Consider the following 21,412-nt stretch of genomic DNA (forward strand, 5'->3'; position numbering starts at 1 on the left):
GATTTAAAAATTTATTTTTCAGTGTAAGATTTACTTTTTTGGATGGTAAACATTACACAAACGTGAAAAACAGATTCTTGTTGCACTATGGACAAAATGACACAGATTAAGATTCAAACAATAGAAGAGGGTTATATGTACAACAAAATTTAGGCAAAGTAAGAAACAAATATAATGTATGCAACAACATGGACAAAAATATAAGATGATAAAAGAAAATAAATCAAAGCACAGAGTTAATACATAGAAATAATTAATTAAACTCACACGAACAAGAAATCCAAATAAAAAAATAATGCAAAGAAAAAATTTGAGAAAACGAAAAAGTTTATACGATGATTAAAATGATGTAACGAAGGACTCAGCCGGAGACAAAGAATTCAGCTGAACCAATTGGTGGAATAATTTAAATAAAGATTTTAAAATAAAGAAACTAAAGCATGTGATGAGGTTCAAACCCACAACCTTCTGCACATGAGTACTGTACTTCTGTAGGTTCTATTGCATCATACAAATTCCGTAATATTTCATTACTCGCAAGCGAAAGCACAGTAGGGTGAATGGTGGCAGTGGGTGATACCTGGCACCCTAACCAACACCACTGTATAGGTGATTTCAAAAAGTCAATTCCATGCCTGGGGACCTATAGTGTGTACAGCATGCCACATTGCTTGCACTCACTGCTTCCCATGTTTCTGCCAGGTAATCAATGGAGTGTTTATATGATGATCATTTTCCACAATTTTCCTTTCACATTATGTCAGATAACTACACTTTTTTAAGTCATAATGCCACATTTCGGCCATGGTTTCTAATGATGTTCTTTTGAAAGAAATCAGTCATGACATTATAAATGTGCAGCAATACTACAATTAATATTATTAATATTCACAAGAATTACCTGTGGAGTTAACGAGGATTTATAAATTATGGTCACAGACTATACCTCCCTCTGGAAGTTTGTTGCAGTTTAAATCTGGTTTCTACGTGTGTATTTTACTATTATATATTCTGAAATTGCTGTCTGAAGACCCTTCCACACACACATAAGGCGGAATATATATCTGAACCTTTCCTAGAGATTTAACTCATTCTATTTAATTGTCCTAAATATTACGTCACTTTCTGAGTCAAATTCATTATTTGACATCTCTCCATCAGTCAATAAATATGGGTATTTTGTACAATAAAAATTTGATAATTAATACATTGTCGTTACTAATTCCATAAGGTAGATGTAATCTGCACAGTATCGGTCATATCAATCATTTCTCGTTCGTTTAACTGCAAAAAAAATGTGTACGGTATTTATATTTACACACAGTCACAAGGCAGTAGTATCTCTTATTTGTGACAATTACAGGTACATGTAGGAAGTGTTCCAGATATATAGACTTCAAGAACCCAGTGCTGTGGTGCGGTGAGCAGTATAAAAATTATTTCTTTTTTATATATAGTTTTTAGCCGAACTATTGCAAAGATAGGGCGAATCGCCTAAACCCGGACGTAGGGTGAAAATAGCTCCCATGTCAACTTTCATCATCAGCAAATTGCTTCGCCTTCAGCACTGTCGGCCTGACACTGACCAGTTGATTCTTCGTCTAAAAGTTTTAGGATTCGCTCACTTACAAGATTTCTCTGAAAATGGGAACGACACCTCAGAGACCTGGAGGATAAAAAAGCGTACAACTGTATAGTAGTCATAAGCGCACCCACACGGCAAAGGCCAGGAAACCGGGTAAGTTAAGATGTTCGAATACGCGTTCTTTAATTATACTGCACTTCAGAAAGTTTCAACATTGGGCCTCTTTAACGTAAAATTTAATCTAGTGCACATTGCCATTACCGGTAATGTAAAAATTATAAAAAAGCTAAACAGTCAATAAAAATTACAGAAAATGAATCAAGGTTGCCTTCAAATAAGTATAATTTTCTCAAACAGCGACGGCATTAAAGCTCTTGCAGAAGCCTCTATTTTTTTATTTACAGGCACAAAAAGATGCAGTCATGTCTGCAACATAAACATCCCACAACATGTGGTTCTGAAACTTACACATTTACGGTACATTAATAGCATCCACGGCAACAGTAACGACATACCTACTGTTAAAAGCTAGCTAAAAGAAAAAAACCAACATGACAATCACATTTCGTTGAAGTTCAGCTACATCACCAGCTACCTCAGTTAAATCGCACCACCACTATCAACAATAACAAAGCGATCACAACTACAGCAAAGATCTTACCAATAAACATCATATCCCCTTTGCAACACATTGTGTCAAAAAATTCAATTAATTTCTTCAAAAACATTCATAAGAATCATCTTTCAGGAGCATTTCTAATAATTAATTACTAAGTTATTTCAGAACAGATTTCAGGACAATCCAGAAGCATTTACCGTATCTCAGTTTATTTATTATTAAAAACCTATGAGACGATTTTATAAAATACTAGCAAGGTGATCCCCGTAGCTGTGTTCTGTTGTAATAGACGGATAAAAAAATACCATAAATTATAGGCTGAAATTACGTTCATTTCATGGTGGTCTCAAATAGCATGCTGTATTTCTCAGTGGAGCTTTTGGTTTGTAAATGTTACAACTGTCGGTACCGGTTTGAATTAGCGCGATCGACGGTTTAACTTCTGTATGTGATTGTAGACTGAATAAAGCCGGGTTCACACAGGCAACAAAAGTATCGCCACTGCTAATGGCGACCTGCAGTTGCTTTGTAGTTGCATGTGTGAACTCCTAGATTTCGGTGACGCCATTTAAGAAGCGCAACTTTTGTCACGCCACAAAAAGTTGAACTTGGTTCTACTTCGTTGCGCCATTTTGCCTTCTCCACAATCGAATAACGTCATTCGATTGCTACCTCGCGGCTGGATTCAAACCTTTCTAGTGCGTATTCGTTCGCAGATGGCGCTTTTGTTTCTGCGTTTGCTATTAATATGTCGGAAAAGCGGTCAACAGCGACAATTATGAGATTCTTGGAGGTATATCAAGAACGAGAATGCCTTTGGAACCTCAAAAGCGAATCATACAAAGACAGAAATTTGAGAGATGCTGCATTAATTGAAATAGTAAACAGTATGCGTGAATATGTACCTGGAATTGATTTAGCTGCAACAAAATTAAAAATTCGAAGCAATCGAAATGCTTACATGAATGAGCATAAGAAAAGTACTGAAATCACTTAAGAGTGATGCGTTTACAGACTGTATTTATAACCCAGCCTTGCTTGGTTTGAAGCTGCAGGCCGGTTCTTAAAACATGTAGTCGAGACTATTGGAATTTGCGCAGCTGAATAAGTATTAAGGAGAAAAAAAGGACATTTTACTAATAACTATATTTGCACATTAAAGAACAGCGAACACAACAGAATAATTAGCGCACACAAAGAGTGTTAGACAATGCCAAAGACCTCTGTTTTACACAGCGCACTTTGCGCCGTCACACACGAAATATATTGTTCACACAATTCCAACACCCCTCCTTGAACTTATATTTTGTGTGTTGCTTCCACAAGATAAACCCAATAGTCCCACAAACTTCTGCCTTTCCAAGCGTTTGGTCAGAAGGTCAGCTAACATGTCTTCTGTGGGCAGATAGTCCACGGCAATGTTCTGTCGCTCTATGTGGTCCCAAATGAAATGGTGCCTTATATCAATATGCTTTGTCCTGACACTAGTAACATCATTTTAGCTAGGTTTATGGTTCCCTTATTGTCACAGAAGATGGTTGTAGGTTCCTCAATTAAATTGGGTTCTATTTCACTTATTAATGTTCGTAGACATAATGCTTCCTTTTTGGTGTAAGATAGTGCCATATACTCGGCCTCTATGGTGCTCAATGCAACAGTTTTTTGCTTTTGACAGGACCATGATGTGAGGCCCCCCATTAATTTAAAACAGCAGCCAGTGGTGGAGTATCTGTCTCCCAATTCACTCCCCCAGTCCGCATCGCTATATCCCTCTAGTTTTGCATTACCTTCTCTATGATATTTTAACTCATAGTTTGAGGTTCCTCTTAGGTATCGGAATATCCTCTTTACAGCTTTCCAGTGCTGTTCCTTTCGGTCTCTGCAATATCTGCTCACTGCATTGGTGGCAAAAGCAATGTCGGGTCGTGACGTTTGAGACAAATATAACAGACTCCCTACTGCTTCTAAATAAGGAACATTCTTGTCACATTCCACATCAGTCCCATTTACACTTAACTTCACTCCTACTTCCATTGGAGTACTTATGGGTTTGCAATCACTCATGCCAAATTTCTTTAATATTTTTTCCGTGTATGATGATTGACTTATGCTCAATTCTTGTCTTTCTTCATCCTTAGCAATCTCCATACCTAAATAACGGTTGACTTCTCCCAAATCATGCACCTTAAATTTGGTTTGCAGCTGTTTCTTGAAAATTCTCATTTGGCCTTCACTTTCAGTCAGGATAAAGAAATCGTCCACCCATATCGCCATTATTATTACTTCTTCTTATCTCTCCTTATAGTAAATGCTGGGATCTGCCTTGGATTGCTTCATATTCATATTTATTAGAGTTTCGTGTAGACATCGATTCCAGCAACGTCCACTTTGTTTAAGTCCATAAATACTTTTTCTCAAACGCCAAATTTTTTTACTCTCTGATCTGGTTTTTATGGCTTTCCTTGGTGGAATGACATATATCTCCTCCTCCAATTTCCCATTTAAATATGCCGTTTTAACATCCATATGATGAATTATTAAATTTCGTTTTACTGCCAAGGCTAAAAGATATCTCAATGATGCATACTTGACTACAGGTGAAAAAGTTTCTTCGTAATCTACCCCTTGTTTTTGTGAATATCCTTTTACCACAAGTCTTGCTTTGTATTTTGGGGATGAATTTTCAGGGTTCCTCAAATTGAATACCCATCTTGCCTGCAGTGGTTTCTTACCTCCTGACATATCTACCCATTCAAAGGTTTCGTTCTGATATAAAGATTCTAATTCTCTCTTCATCGCTTCTTTCCATTCTTGAGAGTTTGGGCCACTCATTGGTTCGTCTACTGTTCTTGGCTCATCATTAAAAGACTGTGCTGTATACATCTCAAAATGCGGATATTCCTTCGGCTTTGGTACACGAGAAGAACGCCTTACATTGTTTTCTTCATTTTTTTCATCCTCTAACTCATTGTCATCATAAATTGTATCCATTTGTCCTTGGCTGTCGTCTTCCTCTTCTTCACTTTCTATTTCCTCACACAAGGTTTCACCTTCTGAACTAGGTACAGTTGACTTAGTGGTTTTGCTCTCATTTGAGTTCTTTTTATTTTCAAAGAATATTACATCTCAACTTGTGACAATCTTTTTAGTCAATAGATCCATTAATCGGTAGCCCTTTGAATTTTCACAATAGCCCACAAAAATATACTTTCTAGCTTTCAGATCCCATTTTCCACTTAGCTGTTTTGGAATATGTGCCATTGTATCTCACCCAAAAACCCTTATATTGCTTAGATCAGGTTTCTTTCCATATCTCATAAGGAGTTCTATTCTTTAATGCTTTTGTAGGTGATCTATTGTTCAAATATACAGCTGTTGACACTGCCTCTGCCCAAAAATCTTTGGATAATTCAGCGTCAGTCATCATGCTCCTTGCTTTCTCAACAATGGTCCTATTAGCCCTCTCAGCAACCCCATTTTGAGATGGAATGTACCTTATGGTAGTTTGATGCCTGATTCCCTTTTCTGCCAGAAGTTTCTTCAATTTCTGGTTAATATATTCTCTCCCATTATCAGACCTGATGCTCTTGATCTTCTTTCCCATCCACCTTTCAACCATATTGCAATATTCCTCAAAGATATCTCTCACTTGGTAGTTAGAACTAAGAAAATAAATATGAGTATATCGTGAGTAATCATCAATAAATGTAAGAAAATAATTACTCCCATCTATGGATTCACACACCACCGGGCCACATACATCTGTGTGGATTAACTGTAAGACTTCTGTGGATTTACTCTCACTAGTCTTGAAGGGTAGCCTTGCTTGTTTTCCCTTTATACATGTCTCACAAGGATCCTTGGACACACTAAAATTCTGTATTCCCTTTGCCATATCCTTTATTATAGACATACTCTTTCTATTTAGATGTCCAAGCCTCCGGTGCCATAAAAAAACCTTCTGCTGAATATACTGAATCACTAACATTTTTATGTTTACTGTCAATGGTACCCAACTTAAAAATACCCCTTTCGTTACTTGCTGTAGCTATAACTTCACCACTTTCACTGATTACTCTTGCACCCTGCATGTCAAAAGTGACTGTATTTCCTTTCTTGACAATTTCCCCTACAGACAGCAGGTTAGTTGCCACATTTTTCACATAATGAACATTGTGTGCTGTAATCGTATCTGACTCACCATAGACACTGACATGTAGATCTAGCTTCCCAGCCAGGTGACACTGGAGCTTGTTGCCATCAACAGTAGATATTCCCATATGAGTCTTATCTTTGATGTCATAAAGAAGTGATTTATCTTTAACAATATGCACAGATGCACCTGAGTCTAAAATCCATTCCATATCACGATTACTCATCCCACCAAAAGAATAAAAACATGACAGTGCCTTACCTTTGTTATTGGTCCTTCTCTCTGGGCTATCAGTAACATACCTCTTTTGCTGAGTGTCTGATCTTGGGCTTACTTTTTCTTTGCACTGAGACGCAATATGTCCCATCTTCTGACATTTATAGCACCTCACCGGTTTCTCCTTTTTGTTTTTTGAGTAGAGAGCAGACGCACCTTCCTTCTCCAATGTACAACAGCTTGGAGCACTCTTTATGTCCTGCAGGATTTTCACCTTAACACTGTCGCCTGTGATTGGTATACCCGAGCTTTCAAATTCCATAATCATAGGTGCATACCTTTCGGGCAGTCCTGCCAACAGCAATGTTCCTATCCATTCGTCAGCGATCTCGAATCTGATGTTTCTTAGTCTGTTCGATGTGGTTATTATTTTGTTAACGTATTCGTCTACACTCTTACATTTGTCCAGACGAGTGGTAATTAACTCGCGTAATAATCCTACTTTTCTCGTAAGACCACCATACTCGAATGCACTTCGTAAATTGTCCCAGACTTCTTTCGCTGTAGCAGCTTTTACAACGTGAACATAATTCGCCGAGTCAATCAGTAATATCAATTTTGATTTTGCTTTCCTATCCTTACTTGAATAATTCTGATCTGTGGATTTCATTGTCCCATCTACCACGTCCCATAGGTCGTCTAAACGTAAATACGCTTCTACTGCGAACTTCCAGGTTGCATAGTTTTCGCGACCTGTAAGTCTTTCAATCTGTGGAATTTGTGCCGCACTCATTCTTAACGGTAACTTGCTTTTTATTGCCATAAAGAACACCGAAAAATAATGCGGAAAAAAATTGCGATCGTCTTGTAAGGATAACTCGCACTTCACGTAAATTGGAACTTTTCCAATACTTTCTCCCTACTATTTTATTGATATACTTATTCCAAACGCAGCCTGTGCCCATAACCTCTTGGAATTTGCGCAGCTGAATAAGTATTAAGGAGGAAAAAAAGGACATTTTACTAATAACTGTATTTGCACATTCAAGAACAGCGAACACAACAGAATAATTAGCGCACACAAAGAGTGTTAGACAATGCCAAAGAGGTCTGTTTTACGCAGTGCACTTTGCGCCGTCACACACGAAATATATTGTTCACACAATTCCAACAGAGACAAGAGAGACAAGAAACACTTTGGTAAGTAATATTTTACATTTATTATGTTTCCAAAACATCTTATTTAGTTATATGTACAGCCGTTTAATCAGCTGAGACAGGTGACGCCATTTTGCAAACTGCGCAATTACGAAGAATTTGTAGCGTCCTATGTGAACGGTAGCTCACAGTGCCACTCCAGAATGACTTGACTTGTGGCGATACGTTCGTTGCGTGTGTGAACCCGGCTTAAGAGAAGTGGGTTTGTCTCAGCTTGATGGAATAATTTATTAACGAAACCCTGCGGTCGGAACAGACAATAATACACTGCAATCGATAACTCGTGCGAAGGCGTGAGAAAAGTTCAGTACGGTAAATTATTCCGTATCTAACACACTTGGATTCACGCTTTCGCCACGGAGTAGAACGTGGAACAGAAATCAAAGATCAAAGAATAAAACACAGAACAAATGTTGCTTGTGTATAACGTCTCTGGCGTCCAGCGGGAAAGTTTCGCAGCACTGTACTTTCAAACACCCGAGGATGTCGGCGCTGGACGATGACAGAAGACGCCACATAACCACAGACTTCTATGTGTAGAGATGCTTAATAGCAATTTATAAATTCAGTGCATGTATGTTACTAACTTCGGCATTTAAATGCTACTGGATTCTTATTGAACTACACCTCCACTGTTAATTGGAGTGGTATACGCCCTACTAAAAGGACTGAAATACGAGTTTTGTCTCGCACACACCACTTTATTTATTTATTTTATTTATTTATTTGTTCCTGTTGATGACATATTATACAGCCAGTGTACAAGTAATATGGGACAAGCCATTGTAAGTGTCACAAGCCGATGCCTTGTCATTATCTGGTTCCCAAAACAAAAGCTGGCCAAAGAACAGGTACAATCAGAAAACAGAAGAGGAATATTAAAAAGAGAGAAAGATAAGAATGGTAAATATGTCACACTGCGCTCGTCTCTTCTTTTCTTTACTTATGGTTTACATAATTAGAAGTATTGTTTTCTAAAGATCAGAGGCATAGGCACAAACTCTATATGCAAGGAAATATGTATCTGTCTCATCAAGCCCTCTCCCCTTACCATTTACGAGGAATGTCAACGATATCTTGCATTAAAAATATTGGACGACCTTAACGAATAAAAACTTGGACACTGCTTGGACTGTTGGAGCCCATACTATCCACGTAGGGGAAGTGGGCGCAACCAGAGCGTTTAAAGAACCTCGCTCAAGTGCCGACAGGTGCAATAAATAAGTGATTAAAAATCTACTAAAGAAGTAATACCTAATTAGAAATTTAGTTTTAGTACAGTGTTACATTATGTGTGTACATAGTAATTAAGCATCGATGATAATAAATCAACTGTTCCCTTCTTAATTCAGACTGCATCATCAATTTCTTTATTTCTAAATCGGATTCAGTATCACCTTACAAATTATTCAATCAAACCGTCTAATCTTTAGCACTGTTCTTTAGCATCATATTTAAAGAACTTCTATTCCTTCCTGTCTGAAATTTTTACTGTCCGCATTTCATTTGTCCAGACAAATACCTTCAGGAATGACATCTAGCATTTAAATATACATATGATGACAACAATTTTCTCTTTTTCAGATACATTTGTCTTGCTAGTACTAGTCTGTATTTTATATCCTCTCTAATTAACCTATTTTATGCTCAAATAGCAAAACTCATCAACTACTTTTAGAGCTTCCTTTATGAATTAAATTCCCACAGCATCACCTGAATTGTATCGAGCACATTTGATTTTGCTTTTGTTGATGTTCATCTTATAATCTCTTTTCAAGGCACTACCCATTGAACAGCTCATTCCAATCCATTGCCATGTCATTGTTAGCTGCAACAGACAGAAAACGTGCTTTGTTGGTGCTGTACATTTTAGCGATTTTGATCGAGATAAACTGAGGCTGCAGTGTTCTTCTTTGGCATATCAGTGCAGAAGTGTGCACAGAGTCAGCCAAGTAAGAAATTCGTCCAGTACGCACGTTTGTTTAATTGTAAAAGCTGCGTTAGGAATTTTCCTTTGTATGAGACTGCGTGTACAAGATAGTGTGCCGATTTAAAGTTCCAGATTCACATATTTTACTGTTTGCGTGGTTTCTGGGTAATCTTTCATTTATCATACGAATGCCCATTTGTATTGTGATATATATTGTGAATTTTTGAACATATGTGAGTGCCGTGACAAACTTGTACTGTTGTCCTCAATTGCAGGCTTAAACTCAATTGTGGTCTTCAAAGTTTCTTGACAACAGTAGGTCTATCCAGGTTCAGAACAATCGGTCTTTAATTTCATTGTACAATTTTGTGAGAAACAGATTATTTTAATAATTTTTGGACACTTATAAAACTACATTTTCGCAAGTTACAAGTATGAGTGTCATAGCCAATCAGCGTTTGTGGTTCATAGTTCTGCCAAAGAATAGATCACCCTGATATTCATTGTATATCAAAGCAAATAAACTTGCATTTTGAGAATTTTGGGAAGCTACCGTAATCCTTTGCATGATCTAAGAGCAATCTGTAGCAAATCGGCGTTTGTGATTTTGTTACTGTAGCAGATTTTGTGTTACATCTATTATTCCATTAAAGAAGAGTAGTGCTATATATTATAGGCATTTCTCATAAATAAACTCTGTTTTCGAGTCTGCTAACAACTATAATCAACCTCAAAACGGTTTAGGAAACTAATACTTGTAGTTTTTACCACAGGTTTTTGTGTTACATTAATAGAAATCTGGTTTTGTGTATTTAATTCAATTCTTATAGGGTATTAGCAACTTTTTAGTTCACCTGCCTTAATTTAAAGTTATTTGGAAATTTGCATAAGTTTCTATTAAACCAAACTTCTGAGGTCACTGGTCCCTAGGCTTAGACACTACTTAATCTAACTTAAACTAACACACGCTAAGGACAACACACACACACACACACACACACACACACACACACACACACACACACACACACACACACCTGAGGATGGGCTCGAACATCCGATGCGGGGGAGCCGTGTGAACTGTGGCAATGTACGCAGCTAAATTTGTTTGTTCACTGCCTTATAATACATTGCACAGCCAAAGTGCAGCTGCACTCTGAACGCTGCTCTCGAGCCTGGGATGATTTGGTTGATGTTCGTAAGCAGCTGGAAATAGCCCTGATTACTATCAAACGACTGGATTGGCAGCTGCTATGAATCGATGTGTTGGAAGAGGTCCTAAGAATCATGTACTTGCAACGGCTGTACCAGAGGTATGTCAAGTGGTTCCCTCGCCTGTGGATCCTCTCTCCTCTGCAGAAAGTACAGGATCTGTCATTATTTGTCCACTTGACTGCGAGCGACATGTGAACAGTAGATCTAAGAGTCCTTAAAGAAGAGTAGCACTATATATTATTTCGTAGTTATAATTAAAATTGGGGTTTGTACTCAACCATATATGCTGCAACCATGGTCCCAGATACTTAAACAACAACTATAAAAATAGACTATAAGTCAAATGAATATTAATCAAGTATTAAGTTTCAGAATATTGTTTATTTGAAAAATTCAACCTTCTTTACAATACTCAAAAAATTCCTAACATACTTACAATAATGAAATGAATCTTACTCAACAAGCTACATGCTTTCTGTCCAACATCACACAAAGTACTGACTCCCTTTGCCAACATGGTTGTAACTATTCATACTTTCTTAACAATCCCGAACAATCCTCAGCATTGTTTGGAATCATTTTCTGATTAGTTAACAATTAAAATTTATATATAAAATTTGAAAATACATATATAAACGTATGTTTATTTCAGGACAGCTAGTACACATTGATATTAGTACATGTCTGTTATTTTATTGGCGAATAAATTCTTGAATTTGTATTTACAATAATTTGTATTTACAATATTTCATTTTTTATTTATTACTAGAGACTCCCTTCGTGGAAAACATTCCCTTCATTTACAGAGCTTCTACACATTAGTGTAATTAAGATTCCATAATTATTTTCCTCGTAACTTTTCCACAAGTACATATTTCCATACACCTCTATGTCAGAAATTACTGTTTATGGTTAAAATTTACATGTGTAAATGGATTTAAATTAGACTGTTACGTTTGAACAACCCCAAAAAGGGTTTGTGAAATTGTAGCATGTAACAGTATATCATTATATTAAGTCTAGGTAGACCAGATTAAATAGATAATTATAGTATGCATCATATCATGTAAAGGTAGTTGTCAAGAAATTTATAAGAAACAGTAATTGTTAGCCTTTTAGACTTCTAGTTTCTTGGGAGAATTATGTTAGTTTTCAACTGTTGAAATTTACATAATAACTGTACCACTTGTAGGACCAAACGTCCTCGTTTCTTTACCAGTCAAACTCAGACTTTAGAGCAACTGAACTGACATTAACATATCAAGTCAGGAAACCACAAAGACGGATAAAGGGATTTGCCCACAATAACTGTCAAAGGCACCTTGTTCTTGTAGCTTGAAAGTTAACATCCCAAACTTTTCAGCATCTCCTTCTAGAGACTGAGAACCACTATGGCCACATGCCACTGTAGAATCAAATTTACATTGGTAAATTAAGTACCAGCAGGGTACTTCCAGAATATATACTGCTCAATAACCAGTTGACAGACTTCTTGTTCATTGTCACCACATTAAACATGATGTAGCAACATCAGATCAGACAGTAAATAAAATTGGGCACAGGTAAGGTAAATTCCAACATAGCTTTAGGCAAAGGGTAAAGTACCAGTGGTTAAATATGAATGGGTTAATATTAGGAGTAAAATGGTTAGTTCAGCCACTCTAAAGGTATGATAAATATATATTTCCTCATCAGTTACGTATTAATGAATCAACTAGACTTCAATTGAAAGTAGATGTCTGCAAGAACCACATCTATACCACGAATTGGAATCCTCAATGTTTAGTTTTTCCTTTGCTACTCATTACATATGAATCATTAGTGGTCATCAGAGTATTTTCAATAAGATATTGGAGAAATTTAACCAGTTTTCATTAAGAATTAGACTGTAAGCTAACATTTGTATGACTTGCTGTAACATACTGCAGTATTGAACAGCACCTAAATCAAACATTTTGTATCACATAAAATTGATAGCTGAGATCTTTTTTCTTGAGATTTGTGTAGACGTTGTGGCTAAGAACACCTTGTATCTATACTAAGGAGATAGCATGACAAATACAGATATCAGACATGTCGCAAACATCATCCCTATCTTATAGTACTAAGATGGAATAATTAAATAAGACTACCAATGGTTTGGTCATTGGAGCGATAGAAATCACATGAAAATAAAAATGTGTGATTCTTAAATCCTGGGAATCAGAACACTTCTGTCCCAATAACTATTTCCAACATAAAATTCCATTTTTTATACTCCACAGATGGATTACAGAAGTAATACAAACATAATAAATTTCTTTCTGATAAATGTTCCTTTTCCAATTACACAGTATATCTAATACATGTTAAGGACAAGATGATGACATAGAGTATTTTCGTACTTGATAGTAAATCAACATCTATTCAGTGACTTTCACATAATAGGTATAGTAACAGGACAGACCAAATGAGAACACATATATAAGACTACACACAGTCTAACCTAATTGTAATCACATCCCAGATGTAAAGTGATAGAATGTCACTATAACAGCACAGATATCTTGAGTAAACTTCATACCAACTCTAAACATTTTTTCAACTTTTCACAAAATCATCAGCACAATGAGAGTATAACGTTACCGGCATAGTGAGAGTAACTGTACAGACATGATAAGTAAATATTACACCAACTCTCCTCAAAATTCATACTCTGGTTGTATTATTAAACCACACATCATTAAACCTGCTCAAAGTTTGTACTCGTTTCCAGATAACCAAAAAGGGCAGTTGACTTAGTATGAGATATGTGCATCAGTTCCTTTTGGCATCCAGTCTCTAACTATACGTCCAAATCAGAAAGTGGAAGAAGGTGAGTTTGTACAGAAAAGTAAGAGAGGATGTGACTTGAAAAGGAAAGAGTCACACCAGCTTGAAGCCTTGGGTTCGCCACCCCCCAATTGCAAAAAGAGCTTACAACCTCCTGTGTACGATTTCATTAGAATGATTTGAGGTTGTCATCATTTGAAATAGCAATAGTTCTTACTGTTCTTACATAATTGTTATGCCTGTCACAATATGTTTCATCAGAATTCATAGCTTTGATAGAATCACACAATATTTTTGAACATCATCTGTCATGTACTTAATATCCATACCAGACAAACATTCAGTCACATTATCTACTTTCTCACTGAAAGTTTCATGTAATAAATCCTATTCCTTCACATTGAAGGACCATATACTAATTTACTATGTTCATATTTTACTGGTACACAGTAGCAAATCACTACACAATGAATCTTAATACGAAAAATGGATATCATCTTTTTTTTTAAATACAAGTTTCTTTAAAAAATTGAAACTGGTGTTGTTTTGTTGTTCCACACTCTAAGTTAAGTACCTGGTTAAGATATAGACTTGTGTCTCACAAATTGCACACTGTATATTCTAGGATAGTAGAATGATCCTAACTGCTCTTACTAACATGATAGGATAGTAAAAGGCAAGTGATTCCACAAAATAAATATGGAGTCACTGTCTGGGGCAAGGCACCATATGCCACATTGTGTATCTATGAAAGTACCGCGCTGAAGACCTTGCTGTCGTGCGCCCACAAACACCTCTACTACTCCCCCTATGAAAGTACCACAGATCCCCTATCTGTTAAATTTCACCACAAAACTACTGTTTCTGAGAGGATATTCACCCCCAGATTTTGCCTTGACTATACATTGCACAGAATGTATTCTCAACTATTTCAATTCCTCAAATCACTATTTAATTCATAATTTATGATGTACATAATAATTCAAAAAAATGTTCAAATGTTCTGAAATAACAAAAATGAAAATAAATTTCCTCTTATTGCTTATTTCACTTCCACTGGGTTACTCGCCATAGAGTTTGCTAAAGTATACAGTATGATCTTGACTGTGTAAATTAAGAAGCATAACAAATAATTTTCCAATGGTGTGTCAAATATCAAAGAACAAATATCATGATGCTAAACAGGTGATTAAGGTTGTCTGCACAATTTCACTTGTGTCACATTCCTAAGTCCAAATAACAACAAATTCAAATGGTCCTACATAAACATCAAACAACCTCCAATCTATGCTGGGTAAAAGCATATACAAATGTTCAAAAATACTCTTTTCAACCCCCACTATATGAATAGACAAAATACAGGTAAAAATATACAAATATTCACACATAAAAGAAATATGAATATAAACTACAAATAAATTTTACAGCATTAGTTTCAAATGTATTAAGTTATCCGATTTCTCACTTGTCAGTATTTGAATTCGCAGAAAGCAGTGGACATTAATTGAGCTTTTTATGAGTTGCAATTTTCTTTCAATTAGTGTTTTTATTATTATTGGGTCAGAATATTCATAACGTGTCTTAACATGTGTACTGCATGGGTTTGTCTGTGGGGCATAGAGTATACATTCTTCAACACAAGTTTACTATTTGCTGGTTGTTTATTCGGTTTTGTGGTACTTACATTAACTGGGTAATTGTTTTTGCAAAGCTCCCTCAAATCTGTCGGCAAGCTACTGATTTCAATACACACACTCCCTTCCTCCACTACTTGAATACATTCACTAATCATATTACCACCACGAGACTGTTCCATACTTTTTATGGCAATTTTATCATCTGAGTACACACTGACAAATTTCACTTAAGACCTTACACTTTTGATTACCATACTGACATTTGCTACTATAGTCATTGACTACACTTAGTACTCTATCGCTAATTAGATCTTCTTTTCCATTTTCAGAAACACATTCAGACACAACATCACAAACATCAACTGGTAACATTAATCTATCATGCATTGCTCTACTGGTTTCTAATTCATTACTCAAACACACACCAGAATTTACAGAATCATTCAGCATCAAATCATCAACTTTAACTTCTACATAAACCATCCCATGTAATTCTGTAAGTAACATATCATCATCAACATCATTATCATCATCATCTGAAACATTCTCATTAGAAACATCACCATCACACTTAATATTATTTCCAACACCAAATTCATTTTTCTCTTCAAACACTTCCTCAACAACCTCAACACTGTGACTACTCTATTCTACCACATCCTCATTTTCCTGCCTATTACCTACTGCAATTTCATTTGGAATTACTCTGTCATTCTCATTTCCATTACCAAGCACATGAATACCAGCTTCCACGCATACAGCATCAGTATCAGCTTTTTCTCTCATTTCACAGTCACTCAACATTCTCACAAAACCATACTCATCAGGTCTGTTCTCATCACTATCAACAACTACTACTGCATTACCACTGTTAAAGAAATTTGTTGAAGTGTTTTCTTCTAATTCGGATTTAGAATATTTACTTTTTTGTTCATCTTTGTTTTCAGATAAAAATTTTTCCCAAAATTCCCTAGCAAACTTCATTCTACTCACTTCATGTTGTACGCTGGGTACAAAATTTTGGTATGTTCTATTTGTTCTGCCTCTTCCCCATCTTGAATTACTACATGTACCTGATTGTAATTCCCATGTCTTTTTGCCCCTTTCGCCAGTCTCCAAAAGGTGCAGGTCTTAGTTTACTAGACCATTTCTTCTATTTTCAAAATTGTTACTATTGTTTCCTTAAATTTGCTCCATACTGCCTACTTCTTGGTTCGAAATTCCTGTTCTCTGGTCTCTCCCCATCATTCCTCTCCCCATTTCTTCTGTCATCATTTCTGAATCTACTATTAAAATGATCATTGAAAGCTCTGTTATTGTTAATCCTGCTATCATCAGATCTGTCATTACATCTGTCATTTCTCTCTCATGCTAAGTCTAATTTATCTATATATCTAAGAAATTGTTCAATTGTAACATCCAATCCGTAGACAAGAGTCCACTGTACCGAGTCCACTGTACCCTGCTTGGCAATCTACATTTTAATGCATCTATCTGGATCATCTCGTCTAGTGATCTATCAAGATGTAACAAAGTTCGTAATTGTTGTTCACACAAGATTTTCATGTGTCCACTACCCAGTTTGAAATTTGGCCCATTCAAAAATTCTGACTTATTTCTGGCTTGTTTTGTTTCTGACCAGAATTTGTTCATGAAAGCTCATTCTACCTCATTAAACAACATTTCAGGTTTGATTGATTGTTTCCCCCAGGACAAAGCCCCCGCATCTAAAAAATTTTTTAAAAATTTAATTTTCAAATTATCGCTAATTTTATTTTCAAAGTTATGTTTCATCTGGTTCATGAAATCAGCTGTATGTATATTGCCATCCCCTGAAAATTATTTATTAACATTGTTCCAGAATGGACTGTAACTACAAAAACATTTCACAGCAATGGAATCTTTGATTTCTTGAAATTTAGGTTTGAAGTTCGAAATTTCGCCTAAACAAGTGCCTACATCTTATTTTAATTCTGCGAAATTCTCATTTGCGATTTTAGTGAAATTCTGTATATTTTGGTCTGTTTCTGTGAATTTCTTTACAAAATCTTTGTTGAGCTTTTGCAATTGTAACACCTCTACAGTAGCAACTTTTTCCAAATTTTCTACGGAATCTAGTCTCTCTTCAAATATCTGGTATTCCTGTTTCAAGGTGACAATTTCACCTTCTATATCGTCACAGTTGTGGAATTTTCGTCTACTTTTTCCCAGCATTTTTCTAAACTCTCTTTTGTCTCGCAAATGTAGGTTCCTGTTTGTCTAATTTTGTATCGATTGAATGAAGCTTTTGATCAAGAGTGACTCTATGCTCGTCAATTGACCGTTTTTGTTCTTCCGTAAGCTGAACTAACCTATCCAAGGCTGATACATTAGGTTCAAATCCACGAAAGGGTGAACATAGACTACTGTGGTCACTATCCTCTCTGATTTCATTGTCCCAATTTACTATATTATTATCAGTAATATCTACACTATTTTGCATGTTTCCATTAACCTCCCCATTATCGTCAACTACCCTATTGTTGTTAACCTTCCTATTATCCTCCATAATGACACTGCAGACGAAAAAACAATTTCCAAAAGTAAAAATTCAAATAAGTTTTGTACTTACAGTTGGTTCTCCAAGTTGCGTTTCAATGTAAGTCTCATTACGTCATTTGTAGGGTTACTCACTTTCTTGGTTTTTCAGTTTTCGAAAAAATGGACCAATATTTCAACAAGCGAATTAACTCTGAAACAGAATACAAGATTAGTTTACAGAATTACACTGCATCCCAGCTCCATACACCACTTATATCGTTCTTTATTTCGAAGATACCATATATGCTGCAACCATGGTCTCAGATTCTTAAACAACAACTATAAAAATAGACTATAAGTCAAATGAATATTAATCAAGTATTAAGTTTCAGAATATTGTTTATTTGAAAAATCCAACCTTCTTTACAAAACTCAAATAATTTCTAACATACTTACAATAATGAAATGAATCTTAGTCACAAGCTACATGCTTTCTGTCCAACATCACACAAAGCACTGACTCCCTTTGCCAACATGGCTGTAACTATTTATACTTTCTTAACAATCCTGAACAATCCTTGGCATTGATTAGAATCATTTTTTGATTAATTAACAATTAAAATTGACATAGAAAAATTGAAAATACATATACACTCCTGAAAATGGAAAAAAGAACACATTGACACCGGTGTGTCAGACCCACCATACTTGCTCTGGACACTGCGAGAGGGCTGTACAAGCAATGATCACACGCACGGCACAGCGGACACACCAGGAACCGCGGTGTTGGCCGTCGAATGGCGCTAGCTGCGCAGCATTTGTGCACCGCTGCCGTCAGTGTCAGCCAGTTTGCCGTGGCATACGGAGCCCCATCGCAGTCTTTAACACTGGTAGCATGCCGCGACAGCGTGGACGTGAACCGTATGTGCAGTTGACGGACTTTGAGCGAGGGCGTATAGTGGGCATGCGGGAGGCCGGGTGGACGTACCGCCGAATTGCTCAACACGTGGCGCGTGAGGTCTCCACAGTACATCGATGTTGTCGCCAGTGGTCGGCGGAAGGTGCACGTGCCCGTCGACCTGGGACCGGACCGCAGCGACGCACGGATGCACGCCAAGACCGTAGGATCCTACGCAGTGCCGTAGGGGACCGCACCACCACTTCCCAGCAAATTAGGGACACTGTTGCTCCTGGGGTATCGGCGAGGACCATTCGCAACCGTCTCCATGAAGCTGGGCTACGGTCCCGCACACCGTTAGGCCGTCTTCCGCTCACGCCCCAACATCGTGCAGCCCGCCTCCAGTGGTGTCGCGACAGGCGTGAATGGAGGGACGAATGGAGACGTGTCGTCTTCAGCGATGAGAGTCGCTTCTGCCTTGGTGCCAATGATGGTCGTATGCGTGTTTGGCGCCGTGCAGGTGAGCGCCACAATCAGGACTGCATACGACCGAGGCACACAGGGCCAACACCCGGCATCATGGTGTGGGGAGCGATCTCCTACACTGGCCGTACACCACTGGTGATCGTCGAGGGGACACTGAATAGTGCACGGTACATCCAAACCGTCATCGAACCCATCGTTCTACCATTCCTAGACCGGAAAGGGAACTTGCTGTTCCAACAGGACAATGCACGTCCGCATGTATCCCGTGCCACCCAACGTGCTCTAGAAGGTGGAAGTCAACTACCCTGGCCAGCAAGATCTCCGGATCTGTCCCCCATTGAGCATGTTTGGGACTGGATGAAGCGTCGTCTCACGCGGTCTGCACGTCCAGCACGAACGCTGGTCCAACTGAGGCGCCAGGTGGAAATGGCATGGCAAGCCGTTCCACAGGACTACATCCAGCATCTCTACGATCGTCTCCATGGGAGAATAGCAGCCTGCATTGCTGCGAAAGGTGGATATACACTGTACTAGTGCCGACGTTGTGCATGCTCTGTTGCCTGTGTCTATGTGCCTGTGGTTCTGTCAGTGTGATCATGTGATGTATCTGACCCCAGGAATGTGTCAATAAAGTTTCCCCTTCCTGGGACAATGAATTCACAGTGTTCTTATTTCAATTTCCAGGAGTGTATAAACGTGTGTTTCTTTCAAAACAGTTAGTACACTTTGATATTAGTACATGTCTGTTATATTATTCGAGAATAAATTCTTAAATATGTATTTACAATAATACATTTACATTTTTTATTTATGAATAGAGACTCCGTTCGTAGAAAATATTCCCTTCATTTACAGAGTTTCTACACATTAGTCTAATTAAGATTCTATAATTATTTTCTTCGAACTTTTGCACAAGTACACATTTCCATACACCTCTATGTCAGAAATTACTGTTTATGGTTAAAATTTACGTGTTTAAATGGGTTTCAATTACACTGTTATGTTTCAGCAATCTGTAGCAAATCGGCGTTTGTGATTTAGTTACTGTAGCAGATTTTATGTTACATCTATTATTACTATATTATATCAGCATTTCTCATAAATAAACTCTGTTTTCGAGTCTGCTAACAACTATAATCAACCTCAAAACGGTTTAGGAAACTAATACTTGTAGTTTTTACCACAGGTTTTTGTGTTACATTAATAGAAATCCCGTTTTATGTATTTAATTCAATTCTTATAGGGAATTAGCAACTTTTTAGTTCGCCTGCCTTAATTTAAAGTTATTTGGAAATTTGTGGTAAGTTTCTATTAAACCAAACTTCTGATGTCACTGGTCTCTAGGCCTAGACACTACTTAATCTAACTTAAATTAACCATGCTAAGGACAAAACACACACACACACACCTGAGGATGGGCTCGAACCTCCGAAGTTGGGGAGCCGTGCGAACTGTGGCAATGTACGCAGCTAAATTTGTTTGTTCACTGCCTTATAATACATTGCACAGCCAAAGTGCAGCTGCACTCTGAACGCTGCTCTCAAGCCTGGGATGAGTTGGTTGATGTTCGTAAGCAGCTGGAAATCGCCCTGATTACTATCAAACGACTGGATTGGCAGCTGCTGTGAATCGATGTGTTGGAAGAGGTCCTGAGAGTCATGTACTTGCAATGGCTGTACCAGAGGTATGTCAAGTGGTTCCTTCTCCTGTGGATCCTCTCTCCTCTGCAGAACGTACAGGATCTGTCATTATTTGTCCACTTGACTGCGAGCGACATGTGAACGGTAGATCTAGGAGTCCTGTACTGGCTGGATGGGGACCAGGGAGGACTCAGAGCTTTGTATCGATCCCCCTAACCAACAAGTTTGAGGTGTGTCTTTCAATAAAAACGAAACTGAGCCACTGGGACTCACTTCATCTGTTTTGGGGGAATCTATTTTGTCCAGCGTCAGAAGGAGGCCAACACAAAAGGGTAGGTGTTTATTAATCGTCGGCAGTTCACATGTACGGCGAATGAAGGTACGTCTTATGGAAATGGCAGCAAGGGACAGGAAAGGACAGCAGGTGTTCTCATTGTGTATGCCTGGGGCGTCATTCAACATGTTGAAGAGGCTATTCCAGCAG

General features: G+C 37.5%; 1 protein-coding gene across 3 annotated transcripts in view; it reads right to left on the reverse strand.

The window, feature by feature from the left end:
• The window catches only part of LOC126416277 (probable ATP-dependent RNA helicase spindle-E), a 264,514-nt gene extending 262,285 nt beyond the window's left edge, over positions 1-2,229 (reverse strand). Inside the window, exon 1 of one of the 3 annotated variants that reach the window (XM_050083917.1) lies at positions 2,101-2,229. The gene's annotated coding sequence lies outside the window, so the exon portion shown is untranslated. Of the gene's footprint in view, positions 1-2,053; positions 2,073-2,100 lie in introns of those variants that run through there. The other 2 variants (XM_050083919.1, XM_050083916.1) reach the window with 2 other exon arrangements.
• Positions 2,230-21,412: the final 19,183 nt, after the last annotated feature.

This window comes from Schistocerca serialis, chromosome 8 (genome assembly GCF_023864345.2).
Source record: "Schistocerca serialis cubense isolate TAMUIC-IGC-003099 chromosome 8, iqSchSeri2.2, whole genome shotgun sequence".
NCBI lineage: Eukaryota > Metazoa > Arthropoda > Insecta > Orthoptera > Acrididae > Schistocerca > Schistocerca serialis.